We start from the raw sequence: 10,326 nt of genomic DNA on the forward strand, positions 1-10,326 counted from the left end.
TGTAATTTTTGGAAGTGAGTTCAGCCTCCAACGTTAACAGGAAACGTGTGCTGCTCTGAATGTATACACATGGCCTCAACAAATAAGCAGTATAATACAATATCAACGCTGTGGCTCCACAGTAAGACAGGCGAAAAGAAAGAAAGTCAGAAAACCTGAAATAAGCAAAGAGAGTGGTCAAGCAGATGGAGCTGAAAATTTAACCAATTCCTTTTCATAAATTCTTATAAAAGTTTTTTAAAAAAATGAAACTTTGACTCAGACATAAACTCACAAACAAATATATTTGTTATATCTGCAGTGTTGTACAGTTTGATAGCACACGCTCACCTAGGGAGAAGGTTTGCCTACTTCCATTTGAACTGAGGTGGGTCTCTGTGGGAGGCCCACTGGAAAAAGTGACACATTTAAAGGTAAGAACCTCATAAGCTGTCCAGACCTCTGTTTACTCACCCAGACCTCCTGTTCAGTTGATTCTTAACAACAGCGGGAACTGTTACCTGTCTCAATGGAATTCAAGCCCATAAACAAGCAGCATCAAACATCATTAAGAGAAATTATTCTAACAGCACAGAGAACAGACCCATACTCCTGTAATGAATAAACAAAGTATCTACCACATCATAATAATGTTCCACATTAACTGTCATTTATCATAACTTTCTTACAAACAAAGCTGTAGTCTGGTGTGTGAAAAAGGAACCGTCTCTTTTCATGGGTGGATGTTTGCATTTTTGGAGTAAGACCTGTATTAATGGGGATGAAATGGCATTAAGTGCTGTTTGGAATACCAGACCTATTCTGAGGTGTGCCTAATAGCGCAATAAACCTATAATCACAGGATTTTGTGCCTGTTCAAACGTTTGTCTGATGAAAATGAGGTGCACGTTGAAATTAAAATTCCATCCCCAGTAAAAGTGATACTTTGAATCCCTCAATACATAAAAAAGCTACATGAGATTATTATTTAAAACGATATAAACACCTTTAAAAAAGCTGCCATATTTGTATTTGACAAAGTCCTTTGAAACTAACCCCAAAACCCTGAATAAAAGTGTAACAAATGAAAATCACATTTTCTTCACCAAGACACAAGAAAATACACAGTGGACTAAATCAGACAGATGGACATAAACACTCTCATTCATTACAGAGATGTAATATGTTTTAATTATGATGCCTTTTCATCAGTTGTGATGGAATTTGGGCATCCTGACAGTATGACATTATTATGTGCTGGAAAATGCACTTTTGTGCGGCCACAGTGGACTCTGGATTTGTGGGTTGTTTTGACCATCTCCTGACATTACAAACAAAAGCTAACGAGGACACATCAGCCTTGAAATAATGGAACTTGGATCAGATTTTGTTTTATAAATTGTTGCTCCCTGGTTGAAATATTTAAATACAAAAGGGGAACATTAATTTTCACAGTTATGGCTCTTCTCCAAGTAATGTTTGGGCCTCATATTCACAAGTGTTGTGCATCTTTATAACTCCCTAATGGAGTAGAGGAAAAACAGGGAATGAATAAGTTAGTGGGTGAAACAGAAGAGAAGGAGGGTGGCGAAGAGAAGGATTCATTAATTTCAATATCACTTGATGTGTTGACAGCACCTGCAGCCAAACCGCTGCGTTTACATCAATTCTCCTCTGGCTCATCAATGTACCGTCACAGTCATCATCTGCTTGTTTTCCCCACAGTACAATGAGGTCATAGCTTAAGTGGCCAATTAACCCAAACACAGCTCAATCTGGGGCATCTCCAGAGATAGCAAGAGCGGGATGACAAATGGAATTTATGGTTGGTTTACAGGACATACTGTAAGTGAATGGAGGATTGTGAAGCTTACCTAGCAATACCCCTGTCATCTCACTATCACACCTACATTTCTGTGTGTGTGTGACTGCATTTCTGATTCACGTCTGCAGGTGTCTGGGCTTTTTTGGTTAAACGTCTGGTGGGCTTACTGTGAGGTCTGACTTGAGCAGCGGAACATAGCTGTCATAATTACCCACGCCTGTATCTTTCAGCTAAAATCCCTGTTTTCTAATTACCGCCTGCTAACAATCTTCTTGCCTAATTTAGGCTTGTTGGTCAAGATGTGTGCACCCACTGCACTCGCACAGTCCAGCCAAAATTGTTAGTGGTGAATATTCAACCATAATCTCTGCTGAAAACTCGAAACAACTACGCATTGGGCCACAGTATCGCAGATGATGTGCAACAGGGTTTCTCTGTTGTTCAGAAAGAGGAAGAGGGGACCATTTCTTAGCCAGGTGTGCATGAATGTGGAAACAGGTGATAGAGATAAAATGAGATTAAAGAAGGGGAAGAAGTGGTGACAGTGAGAAAGTCAGTAGAAGAGAGAGACTGACTTGATATTTCCAAATGGGATGGTTGAATGTAAACACAGCTGGATGTAATAGAAGAGCATTGGCTGCATTTTAATTATTGCTTTGACTTTCCATAGACTGCCAAGGACTATTGTGTATACACAGAATGTACCGTTGACAGCTTATCTGAATCCAGCCTCGCTTTTCACAGAGAAGGTGCTAGCTCAGAAGTCTTGGCAATGCAGAGAAATGTGTCTGCTGAATTCAAAAGCGGCATTGTTTGAGATTTTCGAGGTGAAGTCAAGTGTGATGTAATTGGTGCCGGGTACATGTCTTTCCAACATATCATTTCATGATATGCTGGAAAAATAATGAGAAGAGACTGATTATGAGTTGAAGGATGAAAAGGTTAGATCTCAGATAATAGCAGATATAATAGCTGATTGTTGAAATAAAAGAATGAAATTGTCTTTTAATGATGTGGTTAGTGTTTTTAGGTTCAAGTTTGGCTGGGGGCATCAGACGAACACACACAAACACAGCACATTCATCCGTCACCATCTGTCACCACCATGCTGGTGCGAAGCAAAGCAATGTCAATTGAATGAATAATAATATGATAATGAAATGAAACAAAGTCACTGGTGTTTGTATACTGAACAGTTCTTTTAAACACACTTACAAATCTTTGTGGATAATGGAAGACTGAAAAGTGTTCCCGGTTTTATCTGTAGTTACAAAACATGCAGACTCAGAAACACTTCAGAAAGTACAGTTTAGGAACTTTAATTACTTCATTCAAATGAAAAATGTTGCAGCTTTCATTTCTGTCCTCATATCATAACATTTTGATGAAAAAGTGGAGACGCCCTGATCCTGATACACACTGTGGAACCCTAGGCCTATGTGTAAACAAGCTTTAAAGACACAAAAACCCAAGAATATTCTGTTTGGTGAAATCCAACCAAGATGAATGGTTTCCCTCAAACATTTGGACATAAATGTCATGTCCAAATGTCATGAAGTCATTTGGAAAAAAAAAAACAAACAAAAAACAAAAAACAGAAATTAGCTGATGTGTGGGTCTGGATTGAGCTGTAAACTAAATAGAACTATGTGTGTGTATACATTCTTGCATCTGTATGTGTATATGCATGTGTGGTCATGTAACAACATAAATCGCCTTTGGACTAATAGTAACATTCATCAAAAAAATGTAGCCCAATACACATGACAAAATTTCCATGGGTTTTGTTCAAGGGCTTGAGTCAAAGGAACAGATAATCAGTCATAAACCCAGAATAATATGGTTGTACTTCAATACCTCAGAGCTCTTGCTAACAATTAAGAACCAACCCTTAAAATAGCCTGATTTTTGAATGGAGATTGGTGACGCACCCATTTATCCATTCATCTTATGAATGATGGTGTGTGATATGGTTAACAATGAATTGTAGGGGTGCCCTGGTGGCCTAATGGTTAAGACGCATACCACATAACCACAATGTCCACGGCTCAACTCCCAGCCAGCATCATGTCTTTACCCCCCCTGTCTCTCTCTCCCTGCATTGTCTCTCTACACTGTTTGTCAAATAATGGCAAAAAAGACAGAAAAAATGATCATAAAAAAAAAAACAGAATTGTGGCATCATTTCAGTGTCACCTAATGGGAATTAGTGGCATTGTCATTTTTCTGGCTTCCCTTTTTGCACAGAGTGGATACCTGTTAAGTCTGTGTTTTTATCTCAGGTTGTGAGGTGTGTCATAGGCAGGTTAAATTCACAATGTTTCTACTGTTTTGCATCAGAATAATAAACACTGTTTCTCATTAAACCTGGCATAAATGCTCAGATGGCTATTTTTGGCAAGACGCTAGGTTGATGAAAGATAAAAGAAAAAATCATGCTTATTCCCAGAATCAACAGTTAGTTATACTGTATAAAGTTACTCAATTGTTCTCAGACACACACATGCACTCTAAAGAGAGGGGGAAAGAAAGGCACATCCGTTTTGAAGGCAAGGTCTTCCAGTAACTATCAGTGACTGGATGAATGAAGTGGCCTCGCTCCGTCCTTGTTTTGAGTGGTCATTCCAAACAAGGTCATGCGTGACTTTAAAGGAAATGCGGAAGGTCTAATCACACACTCAAAACCCGTACCCCCTCCAGCACACACACACACACACACAGACACCGAGTCACACAACACAGACCAATGATCAAAAGTGTACTGATGTCTCCACCTGCCCAAGGAGATACACACACGCTTTAAAAACAAAACATATTTGCACACACACAGTTTTACATGCCTGACATACCACAGAATCACTCACACAAATACATGAGTCGCTCAAACTGTCCACCACTGACAATTGATCAGAGACTTCCCTCACGCATATTTCAAACACACACATTCTGACTCCCTCATGACTCCGTTGACCTTTGACCTGAGGTGAAGGGGGTTGTTGTCTTGATGGTGTGGGTTCATTCTCTGTGTGTGAGGTCATTTCCTGCTGGAGTGACTGTGAGGGGTGAAAGGGGCCATATTGGTTGACAAATGGGGGGCACAGTGAGGGGGGGCTGACAATATAGGATTGACCCAGCAAGGCAACACAGTATTTTGATTTTGTAAGAAAGATATAAATATGCATAAACTCCTATTCATAAATCTCTATAAATCTCTAGGGTATCACCACATGTCATCAAATTTAAACACAAAAATTGAGAAATACATACATATATAAAACTTTTAAGAGGTATACCACTTAGTGTAGATGACTAAAGTACAAACATAGAAAGTTCAGCTTGATTTTATCAACTTGTCTCCTCTCTGCCTCCTTACTTGTGAAATGACCTTAAACTCAGGAATTTGTGTCTCTCTGTCCTCTTGGGAGTAGATGACATTATGGGAAATAGTGTCATCTCCACTTTTAACTGTCACTCAGAGATTTCTGGAGCACTTTTTCTCCCGAGTAAACAAGAGATATGAGCAGGCTAACACAAGCATCCCTTTTGCTGCACTGATGCCATGAGCCGTGGCCCTGAGCGACATTTTCTAACAAACAGAACCTCTTATACGACTGAACCAAAATGCTCTTTGTTTGCACTTTATGTCAGAGTGAGAGCCTGTGTATATAGATCCGAGGAAGAGAAAAAAAAAAGCAAGAAAATGAGGAATCTGCTTTGAGCTGCGTTTGTAAACAAGACAAACATAATCAGCATCTCGAGAGCCACATCTGGCTCTGGTCGAGCAGAGCCTGGACTCTGATTGAGGGGCCCGGCAGGCTCCATTGTTTCCTCAGAGTTGTTTTGTAGCATGTCACAGGAGAAAAACAAAACGGATGGTATGTAAAACATTGCCATTCTGTGGAACAAAGACTTAAACACAGAAACCGTCATCAGCTGTCTAAAGGCCACGTTAAAACATCATTATCATGTTCATATTACAGTCCATATGTAATGTTTAATAACGTGCCTGAGGATATTGGCAAAGACGGATTTGTAGTTTCAATTTCCTGCACTCACAGATATGTGTATCAGGTCTATTGTTTTCCTGGCGGTTTGATTTGTAGACCATTATGGTAATGTCATAGATTTAAGCAGTTATAAAGATTTTTTTTAAAAAAAAAAAAGCAAAGATGAGTCGATTATTTAGAGTACATTTGACATCAGATCACAATATAAAAATGACCATAGTATAAGATATGCTGACCAGAGCGTTAATATATCTTTTAATCTCTAAGACCAATCACATTCATCCATAATGCAAGCATTTGTGGACTGTTGCAGTAAATTACTTTTAGATTTAAATGTTTAAAGAAATTATCATCTCACCAAAACACATTGTCTGTGTTGTCACTAAACAGACAGTTTCCCAACAATTATTCATTGGCATAACTTTTGGAGTATAGAGAAGAGAATATTGATGAATGTTTTTTTATTTTATTTTAATTTTGAATATTTTAATTTTTCACTCGCTGGTCACTTTGAATGACAAGAATTAAATTCAAGGTGTCACTAATCTCTCTAAAATGATGGCAAAGCTGGCAAAACACAGAGATCTCTTACACCGCTTAATATTAAACTGAGTTAAAAAAAAAAAAAAAAAGAAAAAGGGCAAATGCAGTTATCAATGACCGCACACATGTTCTTTATGACTACTTTAAACTAATGCCATCAGGAACATGCTTTAGACTGCCTGTACTGTATATAAAACAAACAGAAGAAAGTTTCCAGAAGCCGTATGACTTGTGAACAGCCGAGGCAAAAGAGACAGTCAGTTTACACTGTGTATAAATTGTTAAAAGCCGTTAGCTCTTTTTGACATAGTTCTGTGGTGCTGGATGCTGGAGGCCAGTTATGGATTATTAGTCACTGCCATTATCCCTGGTGTGTTTAAAAACTTTGATCTTTATCATATTTTGTATTTTTAGATTGTCACGTGTGAATTAATTGTGTTTTTATGTTTGCAAACCTACTCGCCTAAGATTGCCCCGTAAAAGACTAATGAAGTATTTTAAATTGAATTTAATTAAGGGGGAGTAACACAATGTGAATCAGTGATGTCAATTCATTTGTCCAACAGTGGAGTTTCATGCATCTGTTGAGAAACATGCATACTGTGTAGTAACATGTTTGTACAATCAGTCATGGTGAGACAGGAGTAACTTTTACTGTCTTCTGTTATTTTCAGAAGCATGGTTGTACAAAAACCCGCCACCACGCCCTTTTAAAGAGAAATGAAGCAGAACAGAACCAGTATTTAAACTTTTTACAATAAAAGACCTAGCAAATGTGTGACTTGTATTTAGCAGACAGTGTGAAGTCACAGCATATATGCAGAGCACAGTTATTGCTCTCCAGAACTGTGTGTAAAAGCCATTGTGCTGCAAGAAGAGAGCCCCAAACATGCCCCAGGGGAACCCTCCTTTTCTTCTTTTTATAGGAAAGGCCTTAATTCATGGAGACAAACCGAGCCATCATTATATTTAACAGAGTATCATAAACATTCCTGCCTGCTGGATGTAAATGGTAAATGTGTCTGGTTAGATGGACGGGTGGGTAAACACAGGGACGTGACCTTACAACACACATACACATGGGTCTCCCACGCAGACACACCTGTATGAATCATAGTCATAGGTGGGAATGTACCTTGGGCTATGACCTAGCCTTGTAAAACAACACTCTCTGTTTATCTATGATGATTTGTTCAAAACACAACCATAGTGGTACAGTATTTGGCACAGCATGAGTCAGACAACCAACTTTATCTTGTCTGACTGATATTTCATAATCAAGAAGTCAAGTTCAGGATCATTTCAAGATTGACTGAGTCCAAATGGGCTCAAGATAGTGTTAAGACCAAGACCAACATGAATCCAGTTCTCTCTCCATGAGGTCTGAATTAGGATTTAACCAACACCCATTCAATATTCATTAATGTCATTTGAGACTCAAATAAAATATTACCTCAATATTTGGATTTACATGTAGGATCAGGAAAACAGTTGTGGTGTAGTCTATTTTAAAGCAGTGGTAGTGGGCAGACTGTAAATGACATTACTCTAAATTACATACTTTAAAAAGTTAGAAAATAACAGTAAATCACACACTTAGATAGTTTAGCTCAGTGGTTAAGGACATATTTCCACAAGCCATTCTTGCATTTTAACTGTCCATGAAACCTACAGGCTACAGCAGCTTAGTGGTCTGCAATTTCAAAAGTCTGCTCCCCATTTAAAACAGCAGCAAAATGTACTACAATCTAATAAATTACCTGAGATTTGAATCAAAACTTCTCTGACACGGTGTGAACAAAACTGAATATTACAGGATTTATTGCAGTGCTTTTTTGCTGGACTAAATTAGTTACAGGTGTACCTAATAAACTGATAACTGTTACCACAGAACTGTCACCTAGTGAGATGATGTTGCCAATGTTTAAGAGCTAGTTGAGTGAACAACAGCACCCATGCAGATCAACTCACTGACCCATCACTACCCTGTACATCTCCATGGGTTACTGCAGTAAAGGTGAGGCCCTGCAGGAGCTTGTGTGTGTGTGTGTGTGTGTGTGTGTGTGTGTGTGTGTGTGTGTGTGTGTATGTGTGTGTGTGTGTGTGTGTGTGTGTATAACTGTGATATGTGTTTTCAACAAGAGCATGTGTGGATGTTTATGTTTGTCACAGAATGGCACAGCATCCATAGCTCTTTTAACATTCCAGACAGCCACTTCGTAGTCGCTCTCTTCTCCTTTTAGCAAATACTGGCTTAACCAACTAAAGGGAAGTCACAAAAATGAACATTTTCTAAAACACATTTTGTGCACAGCTCCTGCAAACAAAACCTCATCATCAGGTTTATATACTTGCGGGAATTGGAGGGAAAAGAGGAAGGCTGAAGGCTTGGTTTTGGATTGAAAAATAAATAGAGCATGTGTGGTATAAAAAAGTAGGCTTTGTCTGAAGGGAAGGGGAAATTGAAGGGTATTGACCCAGAGCATTTGTACAAGTGTGTGTGTAGTCATTCTGGTGTCTTTTCCTCTGGTGGGTGTATGTGTGCCTGTTTCTTTGCAGCTTTGTGTGTCTTTGAGGCAGATTGACTAATGAAGCTGATTATTTTTAGCTGTCAGACAGGACATCCTGCTTGCTCTAAGGGCCATGTGGGCTGCTGCTGATGACCTCAACACATGCTGCAATTCTTAAGAAAAATTCTAACTTAATAAACACTTCATGCAAGGTCTGGCTGCAGATGCATGTCAACTTAATGTGTTTCAATCCACCCACTGTTGAAAGAGGCTGATATATGCAATATAGAATACATGTATATGGTAAATGATCTGTAAGTGTTGCAAGTGCATTCATCTGACTATGAAACCAAACCATTAGAAATACAGTCATTTGTGAACATTTGAAGCTATAGAAAATATCCAAGGAAACTACAGTAATACTTCAGGTGCACCACTAACACCAGACAAACTCGTTAAAGTGGTAAAACAGATGCCAAATAAGAAATTAGCCACATCCCAAAGTTTCCTTCCTGAATTCTACAAATTTTGGGACATATTATCTTCTCCATTTTACAGACTGACAGCACAAATAAGAAATATAACCCAAATCCTTCACACAAAAATAAAGCTATTATATCAGTTCAACCAAAACTACAGAAAGACCTAACACAACCCTCCAGCTGCCACCCTCTTCAAAATTATTGCTCAGGCCCTGCTTACCACTTTAGAAATAGTCACTCCTATTTAAATGTATTCCAATCAGACAGATTTTATCAAGAGAACGTATGCATCTCATAACGTTCACAGAATATTTCATCTTTTTACTTCGATAACAGACTCAGACGAGACAATAATCACATCAATGATTGCTGAGTCATTTCAGCATTGGATAAGAATCAGGTCAGGTCACATAGGCTACTTTCTATGTTAGCAGAAGCACTCTTTCTAAGCAATACAACTAAAAATTAAAAGGAATTCATATCACAAGTTCATAGAATAAAAAATTACTTTTATGCAGATGACTTCTTTCTATACTTGCAAGATCATCTCAGATACTCTTACATCAAGAAAACAACTCAACAATTAAATAATAATAATAATGAAATAATAATAATTGTTTATTCATTAGATTCACTAACCTGTGTTTGATTCTTCTGCAATTGATAGTAAAAAGTTTTTAATTTTGTCATATTAACAACTAGTGCACTATGCCTGGATTTTATTTGGGGGAGGGGGGTGTGAATGTATCTATTTTCAAAGAGGGCTTAAAATAAGAGTTAAGCTTAATGATCCTAAATGCTCAATAATGCTCTAATCTACTCCTGAAGTGGTTTGTGTGAGTGTGCATGTGTATGTGTGTGTGTGTGTGTGTGTGTGTGTGTGTGTGTGTGTGTGTGTGTGTGTGTGTGTGTGTGTGTGTGTGTGTGTGTGTGTGTATTGTGTATGTATGCTGACATCTGTTCCACTCTAGGTTGAAGGT

This window comes from Thunnus albacares, chromosome 2, assembly GCF_914725855.1.
Source record: "Thunnus albacares chromosome 2, fThuAlb1.1, whole genome shotgun sequence".
Lineage (NCBI taxonomy): Eukaryota > Metazoa > Chordata > Actinopteri > Scombriformes > Scombridae > Thunnus > Thunnus albacares.